The sequence below is a fragment of the Triplophysa dalaica genome, chromosome 5 (genome assembly GCF_015846415.1).
Source record: "Triplophysa dalaica isolate WHDGS20190420 chromosome 5, ASM1584641v1, whole genome shotgun sequence".
Classification (NCBI taxonomy): domain Eukaryota; kingdom Metazoa; phylum Chordata; class Actinopteri; order Cypriniformes; family Nemacheilidae; genus Triplophysa; species Triplophysa dalaica.
In genome coordinates, this window is record NC_079546.1 from 16,185,772 (window position 1) to 16,204,509 (window position 18,738).

Sequence of the window (18,738 nt, forward strand, 5' to 3'; positions counted from 1 at the left end):
ACGTACCGCAAGGAGCGCGATTCCCAGATAGAGGGGACCTTTCCTTCTCACTTTTCGACACTTCACTCTTCGATTTGATGCTTATTCATAAACCGTGAGGTCTTGTTTCTATTTTTTGCAAGAATTATATATTTTAAACCAATTGCATTAATGATCAGCCTGTTAAGAGCATTTCCTAATGAACACTGTTTTAATTGGGAAGATAATTTAGAATCTGTTCTGGTATAAATGGCAGGGAACGGATGCATTTTTAGTAGCTTTGTCAGTAATTTGCTCGCGATGAATCCATTTAAATTGTTACACTTTGTTTGTATGTTCAGTAGATTTTACTTCAAAAAAAGAACATTGACCGCTTTAATTGAACAGCCCTGATTTATGGTAAGGGCTATGTGTATGGCTTCATTATCCCAAGGAGTTTCCGTCCCTTTACCTGTTTCATAAAAAAGTGAACCCTACAGTCATTTGAACTAAGTCCTGCTCCTCATGCGATGCACTAATTGCGCTTTAACATCTCATATGAAATTGATGAATCAGATTTAATGAAAAGTTTTGTGTTTTGTATTTTGTGGTTGTTGTTACTTTTATTTTTATAAAACATTGCATACTGAAATGTCAGGCTATTCTGTCACTGAAAACGGTCAGACCAGAGTTGCTCCACTGCGTCCGGCGGACGCTGCAAAAGAATTTAGCGGACAGCGATTTCCTATGTTTTCTCAGATTGCATCACAAGCATGGTCACAAGCAAGAATATCCATTCTTAGAACTCTCCGCAGCCTGTTTATATGTGCAGTTCCCTTCCAAAACAAATGTTTGGCCGAAACCAAATGGACAGCTTCCCTGTTATATCAACAAAAGGCCTAGTCTTTTCACTTTTAACCTTTGCTGTTTACTTAAACATGCCGTGGTACGCCTCGTTGGCGCAGTTTGGCAGCGCGTCAGTCTCATAATCTGAAGGTCGTGACTTCGAGCCTCACACGGGGCAGCGTGGTGGGAAATTCTTTTGAACTGACAGACTGGCTCTATTAAGGCGACACATCTTTCCGGCTCCCACGTAGGAACGTTCACGAGCGGGTGCTCCCTGGTGGTCTAGTGGCTAGGATTCGGCGCTCTCACCGCCGCTGCCCGGGTTCGATTCCCGGTCAGGGAATGCGCTTTTGGACATCCTCTGGCTGTATTCGTGGGACTTTGAAAAAACAATAACCTTTCAAGGTCTCCAAGGCTTAAAGAGACGCTTCCTTCGAGCCGGATTCGAACCAGCGACCTAAGGATGACCAGTGAGATGCCTACAGTCCTCCGCTCTACCAACTGAGCTATCGAAGGCCCGGATACCGTCTATCGTCTGAGCTATTTTTGGGCCTTGTCAGCGGAAGCCCTCGTGGCACGAAAAGGAGCAACGAGCCAGCCAGGAGTCGAACCTATAATCTTCTGATCCGTAGTCAGACGCGTTATCCATTGCGCCACTGGCCCTCTTTGAGGGCACACAGGAAGAACGCAGATCGAGAACAGGCAAAGGGGCTGAAAGAGCCCACGCTCTCTGGAACAAACCTTTGGCTGGTAATCAAGATTACTTTCAACTTCAAAGCAGATGTGGATTGGAACCCTTACACTGTCTGACGTAAATTAGCGCACGGCCGTTTCCATGTAAAGCCGAGCCTGGAGTCTCCAGTGTGACATGCAAAGCAATGTCAGAAGTGGGATTCGAACCCACGCCTCCAGAGGAGACTGCGACCTGAACGCAGCGCCTTAGACCGCTCGGCCATCCTGACAGTGTGGTCATTCGGCCTCTCAGCAATCGTGCACCCACCACTTTCGGAATGGACCCTTAAATGCAGCCGTTCAATGGCACACAGGCCATTTAGAAATAACGTACCGCAAGGAGCGCGATTCCCAGATAGAGGGGACCTTTCCTTCTCACTTTTCGACACTTCACTCTTCGATTTGATGCTTATTCATAAACCGTGAGGTCTTGTTTCTATTTTTTGCAAGAATTATATATTTTAAACCAATTGCATTAATGATCAGCCTGTTAAGAGCATTTCCTAATGAACACTGTTTTAATTGGGAAGATAATTTAGAATCTGTTCTGGTATAAATGGCAGGGAACGGATGCATTTTTAGTAGCTTTGTCAGTAATTTGCTCGCGATGAATCCATTTAAATTGTTACACTTTGTTTGTATGTTCAGTAGATTTTACTTCAAAAAAAGAACATTGACCGCTTTAATTGAACAGTCCTGATTTATGGTAAGGGCGATGTGTATGGCTTCATTATCCCAAGGAGTTTCCGTCCCTTTACCTGTTTCATAAAAAAGTGAACCCTACAGTCATTTAAACTAAGTCCTGCTCCTCATGCGATGCACTAATTGCGCTTTAACAACTCATATGAAATTGATGAATCAGATTTAATGAAAAGTTTTGTGTTTTGTATTTTGTGGTTGTTGTTACTTTTATTTTTATAAAACATTGCATACTGAAATGTCAGGCTATTCTGTCACTGAAAACGGTCAGACCAGAGTTGCTCCACTGCGTCCGGCGGACGCTGCAAAAGAATTTAGCGGACAGCGATTTCCTATGTTTTCTCAGATTGCATCACAAGCATGGTCACAAGCAAGAATATCCATTCTTAGAACTCCCCGCAGCCTGTTTATATGTGCAGTTCCCTTCCAAAACAAACGTTTGGCCGAAACCAAATGGACAGCTTCCCTGTTATATCAACAAAAGGCCTAGTCTTTTCACTTTTAACCTTTGCTCTTTACTTAAACATGCCGTGATACGCCTTGTTGGCGCAGTTTGGCAGCGCGTCAGTCTCATAACCTGAAGGTCGTGAGTTCGAGCCTCACACGGGGTAGTGTGGTGGGAAATTCTTTTGAACTGACAGACTGGCTCTATTAAGGCGACACATCTTTCCGGCTCCCGCGTAGGAACGTTCACGAGCGGGTGCTCCCTGGTGGTCTAGTGGCTAGGATTCGGCGCTCTCACCGCCGCGGCCCGGGTTCGATTCCCGGTCAGGGAATGCGCTTTGAAGGGAATAACCTTTGAAGGTCTCCAAGGCTTAAAGAGACGCTTCCTTCGAGCCGGATTCGAACCAGCGACCTAAGGATGACCAGTGAGATGCCTACAGTCCTCCGCTCTACCAACTGAGCTATCGAAGGCCCGGATACCGTCTATCGTCTGAGCTATTTTTGGGCCTTGTCAGCGGAAGCCCTCGTGGCACGAAAAGGAGCTGAGGAGCAACGAGCCAGCCAGGAGTTGAACCTAAAATCTTCTGATCCGTAGTCAGACGCGTTATCCATAGCCCCACTGGCCCTCTTTGAGGGCACACAGGAAGAACGCAGATCGAGAACAGGCAAAGGGGCTGACAGAACCCACGCTCTCTGGAACAAACCTGTGCCTGGCAATCAAGATTACTTGCAACTTCAAAGCAGATGTGGATTGGAACCCTTACACTGTCTGACTTAAATTAGCACACGGCCGTTTCCATGTAAAGCCGAGCCTGGAGTCTCCAGTGTGACATGCAAAGCAATGTCAGAAGTGGGATTCCAGAGGAGACTGCGACCTGAACGCAGAGCCTTAGACCGCTCGGCCATCCTGACAGTGTGGGCGTTCGGCCTCTCAGCAATCGTGCACTTATTACTTATAATCGTGTAATTATTAAATTAAATATTAATCCATCAATAAATACTATAAGGGACTTTTAAAAATCAACATAAAACACGAAATAAAAACACCATTTTAAAGCGCATTAATGAATTCCTTTATAAATAGTGGAATTTCGAAATCTATTTAAAATGCGATTTAATAAGAGGAATAAATAATTGGATTTACCAATTAAACTAGAAATAAAAGTTTTAATCCGTCATTTAAAAGACTTTTTCTTTTAGCATTTGCATTTCCATTTCCCCTCTGCATTTCCTTATCCGATTTGCTATTCGATTTGCCAAATCATTTAGCTTTTCCATTTAGCCTCTCTATTTACCATTTGCGTGACACTCTGGGGCCTTGCATGTTCAAACGAGGTAAAACAATGCAAATTAGACGCGGTGAGACAGATGTAACAAGCTCTCTGATTGGCTAGTTCATTTTACGTCATGTTCAGAGGTGTGTCAGATGAGCAATGGAGAAGAGAGGATAGTCTGTTGTTCACTACACGTGTAACCAGTGCGTTATCACCGCCTGCTTATTCTCTTACACAAATCATAGAAAATGAAACTTATTGTTAGAACAGGTTAGAACATTCATACTGCACGTGGAAGCAGCAGTGCTGCTCTCATTTTGGCGCCGAGTCTATTTATGATGCGATGCTTACATGGAGTTAACGTGACATAAGTTACGGTGCTTATGGCCCAAATGCTTATAGATTCACGCGAAATGTAACAGTTTTACCATTAAAGCATGTAACTGATGTCAGCTGTGTTTTAATCCCCCAATATCTACTCTTTATGAAACCGCAAACACACACCATATGCATATAGTAGATGCAAGGCCGTAACTAGGGTTTGAAAATTAGTGAGGTCCAAAGTAAGGTGTTAAGAATTGTGCTATAATAACACCCACAAATGCACTCCTAAATTTCAAAATAGACAGACATGTTGATGATTGCGAAAGTTTTTTTATTCAAAATAATGTTTTACATTTCACAGACGTGTGTGTGTGTGTGTGTGTGTGTGTGTGTGTGTGTGTGTGTGTGCGCGTGTACTACTCTTCATTCCTTGGCTCACTGAAATGACAAAATAAAAAAAGACAGATTCAGACTTCAGACAGAGAGTTTATAATCAATGCAAATGCAAATGACTGTTGGATGACTATACTCTTTACAACATGCATTACCTTTCCATTGAAAGCTAGCTGTATCCTCCTGTGGCCAGAGGCATCCCACCGTCTAAGGACTCTCTCCTTGTCCAGCTTAACTTTTTGATGAACATGCATCAACGGCAGTCCTGTGAGCCTTTCACTAGACATAGAAGATCTGAGCCATGTTTTGAGCCTTCGCATTGCAGAGAATGACCGTTCACATTCACATGTTGTCACTGGAAGTGTAAGAAAAAATACAACCGCTTTCACGCACGTCTGTCAAAATAAAAGTCTAGCGTCAGAAAAAAACAGAATTACGTTTGTTGTTTCTTTGAATGCACACTCCGCAACCCACTCAAAACGTTTTTGCGACCCACCAGTTGAAAACATTGCTTTAATTTATGTTTTTTGATGACTTAAGGTTAACTAAAGAGCATGAGACGTCATCCTGCTGGTCAGTAACGTTATTTGGCAATGGCATAGCCTATTTCATTCTGTAACAAACATATTTGTATTATGCTATTGTTTTTGTTGGTGTTAATCATTTCTTTCAGATATTAACGATGATCACTGCGTTTGTCTTACCAATGGTGGTATCTTCCTGTCAGCAATTAAGTTACAGTTTGTCTGTAAGCTTTTTTTTATTAATGTACAATGTTGCCAGATATTGCTATGAAAAACAAGCAATTTCAAAAAGAAAGAAAAAGATATCCGAAATAAGTTCAAAGCTTGTGTTTTGTGAATAAGATTAATATATCACTAACACTAACGTTCAACTTTACACTTTATAAACGTCCCAAGACTCCCAAAGTGTCACAATAAATTGGAAAAACGAGTAAAAAAACACGTATAATAGGTGCATCTGGCAACAAATGGAGGCATACCCGCGCTCCCACTCAATGCGCTCTCAAGCCCCGTTCACTGCGCTAGCTTCTCGCAGCAACATGATGAATTGCAAACACTCATATGATATGGGGTGGTTTAAATGGCAAAATAATCATTCAGAGAGCTTGACATTTTATTTTTGAATATAAAAAAATGACCGAGGTCCGGACCTCGGTGACCTCATAGCTGGCTACGGCCGTGAGTAGATGCAGTGCCGGTGTTACAAATTTTCTGTTACCCGTGATATTTTGTGACCGCAGTAGGCGCTGTTGTCACTGTCGACAATTCTCTACGCAAAGAGCGTAAATTCGGGCGAGGATGCCCTTTTGCTCGTGCGCAGCTTTTTAATCTTGGGCAATAACGCGCTTTGTTCTCGAGCACGTTACTGTGAGCGGGCTTTTCGGAAGGTCTCTTAAGAGCGCTGACGTGACGTGAGTGGCTTTAGACGCAGATTGAACTGTACAAAGCAGCATCATTTAATTCCTCTACTGATTGCGTTTGGCATTATTGTGATTGCCATGGTAGTTGTTTTATAGCCAACATGTAGGTGTGTGTATGTATATATATATATATATATATATATATATATATATATATATATATATATATATATATATATACATATATAAAAAGTGAATACACACACACATATATATATATATATATATATATGTGTGTGTGTGAGTGCGTATTACCCTTTACCCAAATAATAGAACAGCAATCACGACAATCTAAACGTTGTCCATTTAAGAAACATGGACATAAATGAGCTTTGTGTTATATATAAATACATAAATACATGCATTATAGGCTATAAAATGTACATAAGAACATAACATTATAAAATGATATGTTTATAATGTACAGAGTAACCTTGTAGTACAGCAGCTCACCATATTTCACTATGCACGGTAACAGGCTAAAAAAATCTTTTACCTTCCCCTGTTTTACACAGAATAGCCTTATTGTTCTCCATATTCACTCTTTTGACATGTAATGCCTTCTGTGTCTTATCCTGAAGAGCATTTAGCTGTGATGAGAACAGTGACTGTGGTACAGCAGGTCACCATATCTCACGATGCACAGTAAAGGCTTAAAAAAATCTGTTACCTTCCCCTGTTTTACACAGAATAACCTCATTGTTCTCCATGTTCACTCTTTTTACATCTAATGCCTTCTATGTCTTATCCTGAAGAGAATTTAGCTGTGATGATAACAGTGACTGTGGTACAGCAGGTACCATATCTCACGATGCACAGTAAAGGCCTAAAAAAATCTGTTACCTTCCCCTGTTTTATAATATACGGGTTAACTTTCTGAAATGAGTGACAAAAAATATTGACCTTTTTCATTATATTCTATTTTTTAGCTTTACCTGTATCCAATTTCTGTATGGAACGTTTTTTGAACTATTATAGGTGTGAAACTTAGGGTGCCTTTAGGCAGACATATGCAGAGATCTGGTGATCTTAATAGTGACAAGGATGTTGTGATGTATGCACCGTATCAATCGGACATAAATGGAGGCTTCTACACTCTCTATTTTTACACAGACATTATCGATTACCAATCAGTTGGTGATTCCTTCGTACCACTCTTAGGTACTGCACATATAGCCGCGAAAACAAGCATATAGTAAGTTTAAGATACGATAAAGTGCACTACGTGTCTATTGATAAATCTACCATCACAGACATAGGTATTGAGGTGAAAGGCGATCAAAACACAGACGTAAAGTTTTCTTACGGCAAAGTGTGCGTTAAACTACACTTTAGACCTGTGAAACAAATTGTATAAAGATGGCCATGTACAAAAGCTATGATCATGATCCTGAACGCTATGTGTCTTACTACAAGAATCAGGCAAGGGGCGGTCTCCCCGGGTACACTGGGGGTGCGGTCATGTACGGAGGAGGTGTGGGGGGCCTCTTTAGAGGTCTCTTTAGAATGGCCATACCTCTACTAAAACGGGGTTTCGTCATAGCGAAACCGCATCTTAAATCAGCTGCAAAAAATATACTGAGTGATGTTGTCAGTAACACAATGTCGACTGCTTTTAACATCAACAACAACCGACATCCACAGGACGGATCGGGCCTGAAAGTTATGACAAGTAAACACCTATTATGGCCACCAGGTGTCAAGAGGAGGGTCCCAAGCTTAACAAAGCAATGCGTAAATCTAGGAATTGTTCAGTTGTAAAAAATAAGCTTAGAGTTTGGGAATGGAGAGGATTACATAGATCTAAATAATATGATGTTGTTTTTGCGACTCAAAATCACAAATCCTGACGGCACAGATATTGCAGATGGGGCTCCTGTGGGGTTAATTAATTATGCTGGTGCCACCATATTTTCACAGGTTGACGTATCGATTGGGGATAGTTTAATATCACAGAGCTCCAGTACCTACCCTTACCGATGTATTATAGAATGTCTTTGTAACAAGATTCAAGATATGGAAGGAAGGAGGCAGGAACCGACAGACATTTAATTAAAGATTTAATTTAAGTGACAACCGGCGGTGGCTCCTCCTTTATCTGGGAGTCGGGGCGGGTTCCCCGTCCCCTTCTCCTCCCCCTTGGGCGGGCGGACGCAGGCTCTGGCGTCTGGTTGGCGGTGGCCGCACTCAGCACTCCCACCCCCTGCTCCTCCCCCTCGGGGACGGACGCAGGCTTCGGCCTCTGGCGGGCGACGGCAACTCCCCCGCTCCCGCTTGAACGAAACCGTACCCACCTCGACCCAGGGGCGTCACCAAAGGTCGCCGTTCCACCGAAGCTTCGGGCAGCCACTGCCACCGCGAGGCCACTCTGCGGCGAGGACTCTCCGACAGCATGTCTCTTCTTCCTACACCACCAATGTAACAAGATTCAAGATATGGAAGGAAGGAGGCGGGATACCGGCAGACATTTAAAATAAATATTTAATATAAATAATTTGACCAGCTAAGCCACGGCGCCAACACTCGGACCGATCAAAGCACGTGTAACTGATAAAACAAAAGGGGCCAAAACATGATGACAAAGTATCAAGTTGATGCAGAAGGCAGTCGACAGGTTGAAGCCCTATCTCTAGCAACATAAAGGTGTGCAGTATTGTCTTCAACGTTTAGAGAATATCTTTTACCCCTGCACGCAACACATTATTCCTACGTCACGTTGCACACGCATCAACTTTTGCGTGGATTAATGCCCATCCATCATCTCTTAAATATTTCCAAACTTTTCAGTTTAAACGGGTTAATGAGTAAAACTACGTGTCGAGAGGCATTGGCTAGGTTTCCCTAGTCTAAAGATCACAAAGGAATCACACAAAGTTCCCAGGCACCGCTGGGATTTGAACCCACAATCTCCTATTTTCAAGACAGGCGCTTTGACCAGCTTAGCCACGGCACCTACACCAAAAAGCGGTTTTGGGATGATTGTGACTGACAAGTAACAAAGGGGAAAACAAACAATTAAGAAGAGATGGGAATCATGGAAGAGGTCACCTTTGACAGGGGTATGGGAACCGAGTGCCACACTGGGGCAGAGTAAGTCATGAATTGATCAGTTTATTTCAAATCCGTCACGTTCTTCATTTTTAATACAACAATAACAGTTTGTGAACTTGACAAAATGTTTTTCAACTGAAACTTGCCACACAAGTCAGTTTTTTGTGAGGACTGCTTGACATCCATCATCACTTCAGTGTTGCAATACTGTGCAGTCAAGCAGGATGCGATGAGCAAGTTCACTTCTTCTGTGTTTCTGGAACATGTAAAAGAACAAAACCCTTCTTTTAAGTACGAAAAAAAAAGGTCAATGCCATTCTCATCAATCAGCAATTTAAGTATATGAATAGATGACTGAGTGAGTGAGTGAGTGAGTGAGTGAGTGTGTGTGACTAAGGGAGGCAGGGATGAAGGGAGGTAGTGAGTGAATGAATGCCTAAAGAAGAGAAGGATCAAATGTATAAAATAAATACATTGAATGAATTTCAATTTTTAAATTCAGACATTTGTTAAAGGATGCTAAAATATGTACAGCATAACATTAAAATAAAACACACACTTTACTAAATGGTGTCTTACAAATTTAAACTATTAAGTTAGATTTTTTTAATTATTCAATTGGGGTAGCAATTTGTGCCACATATTATCCGTGACATATTTTGCCAAAAAAAAATCACTTATAAAACGTATTGCATATTAGTTTTTCTATATATAAAAAACACAAACGCAAACACTTGAGGAACACAGAATCAGGTGCAGGACTAATTAGCAATGACGAGGGACAGGTGAAAACAGTTGATTTAGTTATCTATTATCTACTATCATCTTCGAATATTTCTTCGTCAGAATCGGACTCAACCTGGTAAATTAAATCCCCCCCATCTCTATCTATATGTGACCGGTGTAGTCTGCGTTGTGTTTTCTTTCGTATGAGGTAGAAACCGCTCGGACATCAGATATCGTTTTGACTCTTCATTTAATAATAAACAGTCTTACAGTGTGTCTTGCCCTTTTGTCCCTCTCTCCCATCCACATCCAGTCAGAAAAGGGAAACGAGGTGAACAGACAAAATGGCAGAAAACAAATATGACGAGTGACATTTGTAACATACCTGATGGAAAAGAATAAACAGTCTTACAGTGTGTCTTGCCATTTTGTCCCTCTGTTAACAGAAAAGATGTGTAACATTTAACCCACGTGTTCCACGTACATTGGTTCATCAAACAATAGATACAACTAAATGAAAGTATACAAAACCATGATAAAATAAACACGTAAGACAATTTCACTAGTCTCACTACAACAGAATGAACAAAATAATTACTTTTAACCAAATATTACACAAATTGTTCTGAGATCAACAGAAACCTACCTCTCCCATGCACATCCAGTGCGTAAAGGGAAGAGGAGGTGAACAGACCAGAAGTTCCGTTAAACACCGTTCATAGAATATTTAAAGGGGAAGGCACACACATAGACAGAATATCAGGTAAACACAATAATTACACTTTTTGTGTAATTCTAATATAAGAAATTAACTAGTTACATTCTGTACCTGTTACATATACACTGTATATAATATATAACCTGTAAACCGTAATCCAGCAATGATGGTAGGCGTTCCATTTGCAACACACGATGAACGGTGTTACAAGTTCAAAGAATGGGAAGAAGGAGGGAACTGGCGAACATTCAACAACTTTTAATAAAAATAAACAATCCACAAAACGAAAGTAAAATGCCGTCAGCTCCAGCACGGTCGACTGCCGGCCACACAAATATAAAACATAACATAAAATCCAGGTCTGGTCCTCTCTCCGGTCGCTCCTCCTTTTATGCTTCGGATCTCCTCCAAAGAGATGCAATACCCGTGCAACGTGCACCTGACACTCAATATCATCACTCGCTCTCGTTCCGCCTTGCTCGTTTGAAAGCGTTTGACCAACCACAGCAAACTACACCACCTGACCAATCACATGACACTAGGCTAGCGGATAGGAGGGGATTAGAGGGATGAATCGCCGAACGAATAATATGAGAGTCAGTCAAGAAGTAAGGTAAGAATAATTACCTATACAACCTAATAGTGTTTTTATACCTTCTATGTACATAAACTTGTTGTTGTACACTCCATTAACCAAAGTAGGACCTTAAATATCATATGCTACTCTTTAAATCCAGATTAAAAACACACTTGTTTAGCTGTGCATTCACAACCTGAGCACTGTGCTGGTTTACATCAACTGCACTTCTTTTTCTAATTTCTTTTCATTTTTTTTGCTCTTATTCTTTTTATATATACAATTATAAATTTTAATCAATTTGATTGCCGTTTTATTTTGTTTCTAAAAATCTAAAGTAATTGTGATCTTAAATCATTTGCATTTTAATGATACATCTTATTTCTCTCTGTTAACCTAATTTCGCGCATCGGCCCGTTGGCGGGCCGTCATGGGGTTTGTGGGCGTGTCTACGTTTTTTTATTACCTTTGTTTTACATTAATTTTCGATAAACTGTCATAAACTATGCATCATTTTAAAGCTAAAACACTCAAGATTCGTGTTCTGAACTTGTTTTTGTAATCAAAACACCAGAGAGGAAAGGATTAAATAAAACGCGGAAAGACCGGCCTTTGAAGTATTCTAATATCTTCTACAGAGAACAGCATCGCTTCGCTGTACGAAGCACATTTTAGTGAACGGATTTCTCCAAAGTCTACACCTGAACCTCTCAACAATGGATCGTCGACCACAGACAATGTATTTTGATGTTGAAAGTGCTTTGGAGAAGATAATGAGGAGCAGCGATGAAGACCAGCAGAAGGAAGCAGAGACATGGGTCTCCGACAGAGATAGTTCGGGGTCGAGCGTCGATTCCCTGGAAGACGACATGTTTGTTGATGGACTTGATCCCGTGTTAGATCGGTAAGTTACAACATATTTTCTCGATTGCTTATACATTTTTATGATGGATTAGCAGTGTATGTGTCATCATGTCATAACGTTAGCTGTTTCGATAATGAAAATGTACATGATAAACAAGCCACGTAGCGACGAGATTAGTAAGCGTTTATTTCTTCTAGACAGTTTATGTATAATACATAAAGTTATTATATTATTCATAAATGGGTAAGATGCAAAGAGTTTATTGTATCTGTGACATGTACATTATCTTGTATCAAGTGTTATTATCTTGTATCTGTATTATGTGAAGATATGTAGGAAAAGTATTGGTTTTACAAAACATTTATAATGCTGAGCATTATAAGTGTAAAGTATTTGACAAACAGTAATATTGAAGCTATTTATGTTGCTAATATTGTTTTTTATATTGACTGAATGCTGCTAATAGTTTTTTAGTTGTTGTTACTGTGCTGTCAAATAAGCCTTCAAATGACACAGATGAGGACTGGTGTCCAGAGCGGCAGCCATCGTCATCATCTGCATCTCCATCTGCTGCAGCTGGAAATGGTACAGGTAAAAGGAGGGGCGGGCGAGAGGGGGGAGGGCGAGAGGGGGGAGAGGGACATGGAGCCAGTCAGTGCATGCTGTGTCCCCCAGCACCTCACAGGAGAAATGGCACAACGTGGATGAGGATGATATTGAGCCTCCCCAACCTGTGTTTAGGCCTGCTCGTACTCCTGGGCCACAGCTGCTGTTAACCGCATCATACACAGCACTGCAGTTGTTTCAGCTGTTCTTTTCAACATCTGTGCTGCAGACCCTCATTCAAAACACGAATGCCTTTGGGGCTAAACTGAATCAGGGAAGAGACAAGCCATGGCATAACATCTCGGGGGAAGATTTTAAGCCTTACATGGTGCTTGTTGTATACCTGGGTCTTGTTAAGGTCTTTAATGACTGATTATTGGAGGAGGTCAACGACATACAGTCTTCCCTTTCCTGCTCAGATCATGTCCTGCAGGAAGTTTCTGACCATCACATCTGCTCTTCATCTTAGCGATCCTCAGGATGATGAAGAAAATGAAGAGAGGAAGGGTACATCAGCCTACGACGACTTGGGGAAGATCAAGCCTCTCTATAACAACATTAGGGATGCCTGCAAGACTTTCTTTCATGCACATCAAAACATCTCCATAGATGAGAGGATGGTGGCATCCAAGGCAAGGTCTGTACTCAAGCAGTACATGAAGAACAAACCCACCAAATGGGGTTACAAGCTTTTTGTTTTGGCAGACTCCCTGTGTGGCTATACTTGTGAGTTCTTCGTGTATGAGGGCAAGACAATTCAGTCTCGGAATGGGCTGAGCTATGAGTCTGTTATGGCACTTGTGAATGAAAAAAGGTTGCGGTCTGGTTACACATTGTATGTTGACAACTTTTATATCAGCCCCATGCTTTTCAGAGACATCCTCTCTAAGAAGATTTGGGCATGTGGCACCATACGTCTGAACAGGATCGGTTTCCCAAAGACCATCATAAACCGACTGCCACGGAATACTCCACTAGGGTCCATTAGATGTCTTAGAGAAGATGAGCTGCTGTTTGTGGAATGGAAAGACACCCCGGGAAGTGCTGATGTGCTCTACATTCCACAAAGCATATGAAGGTGACAGAGTGAAAAGGAGGGTGAAGGCTAACGATGGGCAGTGGTCTCAAGTGCACGTGCCTATTCCCGGTGCAGTGCTGGATTACAACAGGTTCATTGGGGGAGTGGACCAGTCTGATGCCCTCATTGGATACTACAAAGTGCTCCACAAGACACGGAAGTGGTACCGTACATTCTTCTATCACTTTGTCGATATTGCTGTTTTCAACGCTTTCATTTTGCATCAGCATCTGGCCAGAGCAAGGAACGAAAACCCTTGACACAGAAAGCATTTAGGTAAAACGCTTGTTCTGGAACTTGCAGGCTTGAAATCACGCACTGCTGCCCCTGAGACTTCTGATGTTGGTCGCCACAACCCAAAACACATCATGGACAACACCACTTCTGGACGACGAAAGTGCAAACTTTGCCATCAGAAGCCGCCAGTGATGCGTGCAACATGTGAGGTGCCACTGTGTTTTTTGCTAAACGGGACGGTTAAAATATAAACCATCATTGTTTGAATGATTCTTTTATTTTTACAGTGTTCAGTTTATTCAAAACTAATACTTATTCCAAAAATGTTTTCAGAGACTTGCAAAAACGTCCAGTTCCAGGGAGGAAAATAAAGAGAGAGAAGCAATTGCTTCTTGAGACGGTAATGGTCGAGTATTTGAGTAAACAATAGTTTACTATTGTCGAGTACAACAAACAATAGAGTACAACAAACAATAGTCGAGTACTTGAGTAAAAAATTGTAACAATAGTTTTTTTATTTGAGTAAAAAACAATTGTTACAATTACAAATGTTCTGAAATATTTGTTATAATTATATATATATATATATATATATATATATATATAATTGTTCAAAATAAAGAGTTTTGTTAAAATGTACAAATGTTGTTCTGAAATAGTTTTTTCTTGTCTGTCTTGGTGGGCCAAGTAGTGGTGAATTGATATACAAAATGTAGTATGAAGTGTGGACTCCTGATGTCATTTGGTTACTTAGTGTCACTTTGGTGTCTCCAAGTGGCCTTTTTGAAAGGACGCCCAAGGATTTCTTTAAAAAAAGGTTACAGAAGCTACATTTTTGGGATTATCATCCTCAAATTTGAATCAAACAATGATCAGACATTCAATTTTATATTTACTGTGTTTCGAACTCTTACCATCAAGTTTTCATCCATTTTCCTCTAAGTAAACTTTATTCAAAGTAAACGGAATCCACTTTCCATGTATGTTTTACCATGTTTTACCTTGTTTCTTTGAGACTTTAAGATATTATGACTCTTGTGCAACAAAATTATGAAAAAGTATGTAGTTAAAAATATACCAGAATTATGAATATAGACCATATGGTTTAAGAGCGGCAGGTGTTTAAATTTGGGTATGTTGTTTTATCAGAAAATAAAAAAAAAATAGGGGCGCAAGAGAACTTTGTTTGAGTGACATTCCTGTTTTAATGTGAAAGCGAATGTAGGTGCTAATTATACCATACTGATCATTTTTGCGGCGCAATTAAATGTGTATTAAATGTGTGTACATTTTTATATTTAAAGAAATAGTTTAGGTGAAGAGAAAAGTGTCTGTGGAGGGGGAGATGCATGTGTCATGATTCTTGGTCTAGGGGTGGAGTCACGGCATAGCCTATGGTTGTGTGTGGAGGGAAAGCTAGAGATCCTATCGGCCTGCTATAAAAAATAGGCAATTCTGGGTATTTGGAATCCATACTGCAGGTATTTTAGGAACGGTTATATGATCTAAATTGGCATCCACATACAAAACATATTTTTGCCACACTTACCAGAAGTTTCAGCTTCAATTATCTCTGCATTCTGGAGGATCAATAAAGATGCAGAAAATGAAAGTTAGACACTCTGTCAGAAAAACATGAAAAAAGTAAAAAAATCCTATATTGATTACTAAGAAGCACAACGCTGAGGACAGTGGATGCACTGTGACCTTAAAAGTTAACTATGAATGTTATTTTCTATTATAATTAGCATGTAAATCAGTTTTATTATTTATTATTTTATAATTCCCATTTACTGCTTCACATCTCTACCAAGACATTTGGTCCATTAGGATCACATTAGCTGTATGACATCCTCATTCAGATTCCATGTTATCACAACTGCCTTGTCTTCATCTGTTTGTCCAAGTTCATCCCCTTCATTCCACTCAATTGTGTCTTCCTTATCGTCATATTCAAGGGTTTGAACTAAGTCGCGTGGTGGAGGAATCTGATTGGTCAAGTCAATCAATTCATAGCCTCTTGGTATATCACAGAGCTCATTTGAAGGCTGTGGACTTTTTGGTTGCTGAGTACTTTGATTCCACGATTCAATAGTCTCATCGTCACTTGAGCTGCTTGTAAGTCTTTGGACGGTGTGTGTTCTTTGGGTTTCTTGTGAAGAGACTTTTGTGGAGGTTAAATCAGTCTGTGCAACATCTTCTATTCCCCTTGTTATCTCTGCTCTTGTTCTTAATTTTTTCTGAAAATCATCCAATATAACATTTAATGATTGACTCCAGAGCCATTCTAAATTAAATTATTAAATGTGTTGGCCTCAACCTTAACTGAACACAAAATCTGTTTTAACACTGTTTTTTAAAGTGTAAATGTCAAAGTCTTTCTGATTTTACTTACCTTACTCTTGTTGCCTCTGTCAGAGGATAGTCTGTCATCCAAAAATTGTGTTCTTGAATCGTCAGAATCACTGTCACGTCCATGCAATGACAGTTTTGCAGCAGCAACCTCAGTTTCACTCTCTAATCTGTCCATTAGTAATGAGTGTTCATTGCTTTCCTCTTCATCAGATAAAGATTCTACATCTGTGAGACACACCTCTTGTTTAGTGCAAATGTAAAATCTCAACAACTTCAGTTTGGTTTCTTCATACAGATTTCCAACAGTGGTATCCAATGGAATTTTTTTTCTTTTGAAATCACAAACTTGAAAAGTGAAATCTGCTTCTGAACCTTTTGGTGACTCCCCATTTGGGAAAAAAGGTTCTTTACCATTTCCATGATTTGTGAAACAGTTGTCTTTTTTTGGTCCGTCATGTGTCTAGTGCCACCACCATTATTGGTCCTCACTTGTTGGTATCCATTACATCCGAAGTGAAGCCATCCAATTTCAATTTTTCTTGTGTTATTTTCTGCAGAAATATTTTGTTGTCGTGCCATTAAATTCTGCACATCAGGGAAGACACATGTTTTACCATGCAAAGTTTTAGCTGACTATGATCCCAGTTTCCTTGCTTCAATTTTTTCTCTCAGTTTCTGTAGCAACGATTCTTTATCAGAAGAGGCCGCTGTCTGTTGACAGAAGGAGTAGACAGCCAGTCGATCCCCATATGAATTAATATACGTTGTCATTTGCTCATCAGTCATGACAGAGAGCACAGACTTGCCAATCTGAAAATTACGAGAAGATCTATCTCATAATATGTCAATAAACACAGTTTAAATTTATTCACTGTGTATGTTAACAGTAAAAGTTGCACCTCTTTATCATGCCATGTTTGTTCTATAATGGGGTTCAGTATTAACATACAGGTTAGGCCTATAGTTAATCTAACCAGCTAATATGGTAAATACTAGAGTTGAGCCGGATACTCGGCTGAAACGAGTATCCGGTACGGATAAAGCACTTTTGCCGAGTGACGAGTATCATACGAGTAATACAAGTCAATATCTGCGCTCGGATTGAATAAAAATCAGGACAGTCATAAACGCGAGACGACCGCGAGCAGCCTAACACGTCCGTCTAAATGGCCGGTGTCCTGAAAATTCATTCTACCCGTCAGATCATCTTTCCAGGCATGCGCACATCAATGTTACGTATGTTTATGCTCTAGAAAATCATCCTACTTTTTTATTTTATACTGTTACGTGAATCTGATTGTTTATTTTCATTGTTATATGATTCTACATATTTATTTAGTACTGGTAGTACAACTTGATAGGGTATTGCACTGTAAATTAATCCTACATGTTTATTTTATGCTGGTAGGATAATCTGACAAGCTATTTACGATGCATATTTATTTATGTGTTCATTTTAAACTGGTAGAACTGTCTGACAGTGTATTTTGCATTGTAAAATCATCCTAGATGTTTATTTTGTCGATGTGGTTTAGATAGGCTAAATTTGCCCTGCGGTAGGAAAATCTGACAGGGTAGGACAATTCGACAGACCACCTGGCCTGTGTTGTGCTGAATTTGGACCTTGCCAGATAACGACACCCCTCATTGATTGATATTGTTGTGTGATTCTAATATTATCCCTGATTTACACCGATCACTGCAGCGCATATATTAAACGCTCTGTACAGTAACGTTAATGAAAACACGTCACATCATAACAGAATGGCACTCGCACAAATGCTCCCAAATATATTTGAGGTTAAATGGGTTACAGGTTTTGGGAGCATAAGGAAGTACAATGGTCGCAATTTCGAATACTGTGCATGATACTAATGTTAGTAAATTCTGTAGTAATATCTGATTCAACAACGATGATGGTCGGTGGCTTGTAATTATAACATAGCTTATGTGGACATATTATCATAGGCCTATTAAATGTTTACACCCCTACAGACATACATGTCAACAGTTTTAATGAAACATTATGCCTACCTTGTCCCTATTCATGCGGATGATGATATCTTCTGGAACATGCCGTGACCTTAAAAACAACTGAAGATCGTCCTCCATCAGTGAGCTACACCAAGTAATTGATGCAGTTTTGTATTTGTACTCACGTGGAGGTTTGTATGTTTTGTGCGAGAGAACGCGAACCTTTTGTGAGAGTACGCAAACCTTTTGCGAGATAAAGCAAACCTTTTGTGAGGAGTGGGCACGACGAACCATCCAGTACCTCTCTGACTCAGAACCTCTCTGAAACATAAAGAAGGAGTCAGAAAAAATTAATACGTTTTTAACAAAATTGAATTTATTAAAATGTATGAAGCAAAAAGGAAATACATTTTAACTCAGCAAGAGGAAACAAAAGA

General features: G+C 40.2%; 9 non-coding genes across 9 annotated transcripts; 4 read left to right on the plus strand and 5 right to left on the minus strand.

The window, feature by feature from the left end:
* Positions 1–908: 908 nt before the first annotated feature.
* trnam-cau (transfer RNA methionine (anticodon CAU)) lies at positions 909–982 on the plus strand. The gene has a single exon. It is a non-coding gene; the product is annotated as a tRNA-Met (tRNA).
* Positions 983–1,075: 93 nt separating this feature from the next.
* Positions 1,076–1,147, plus strand: trnae-cuc (transfer RNA glutamic acid (anticodon CUC)). The gene has a single exon. It is a non-coding gene; the product is annotated as a tRNA-Glu (tRNA).
* Positions 1,148–1,233: 86 nt separating this feature from the next.
* trnay-gua (transfer RNA tyrosine (anticodon GUA)) lies at positions 1,234–1,320 on the minus strand. The gene is given in 2 exon segments: positions 1,234–1,269; positions 1,284–1,320. It is a non-coding gene; the product is annotated as a tRNA-Tyr (tRNA).
* A 74-nt stretch (positions 1,321–1,394) lies between these two features.
* On the minus strand, positions 1,395–1,467 carry trnar-acg (transfer RNA arginine (anticodon ACG)). Its single transcript has one exon. It is a non-coding gene; the product is annotated as a tRNA-Arg (tRNA).
* A 216-nt stretch (positions 1,468–1,683) lies between these two features.
* On the minus strand, positions 1,684–1,766 carry trnal-cag (transfer RNA leucine (anticodon CAG)). The gene has a single exon. It is a non-coding gene; the product is annotated as a tRNA-Leu (tRNA).
* Positions 1,767–2,772: 1,006 nt separating this feature from the next.
* trnam-cau (transfer RNA methionine (anticodon CAU)) lies at positions 2,773–2,846 on the plus strand. The gene has a single exon. It is a non-coding gene; the product is annotated as a tRNA-Met (tRNA).
* A 93-nt stretch (positions 2,847–2,939) lies between these two features.
* On the plus strand, positions 2,940–3,011 carry trnae-cuc (transfer RNA glutamic acid (anticodon CUC)). The gene has a single exon. It is a non-coding gene; the product is annotated as a tRNA-Glu (tRNA).
* Positions 3,012–3,063: 52 nt separating this feature from the next.
* Positions 3,064–3,150, minus strand: trnay-gua (transfer RNA tyrosine (anticodon GUA)). The gene is given in 2 exon segments: positions 3,064–3,099; positions 3,114–3,150. It is a non-coding gene; the product is annotated as a tRNA-Tyr (tRNA).
* Positions 3,151–8,993: 5,843 nt separating this feature from the next.
* Positions 8,994–9,067, minus strand: trnas-uga (transfer RNA serine (anticodon UGA)). Its single transcript has one exon. It is a non-coding gene; the product is annotated as a tRNA-Ser (tRNA).
* Between the last annotated feature and the right edge of the window lie 9,671 nt (positions 9,068–18,738).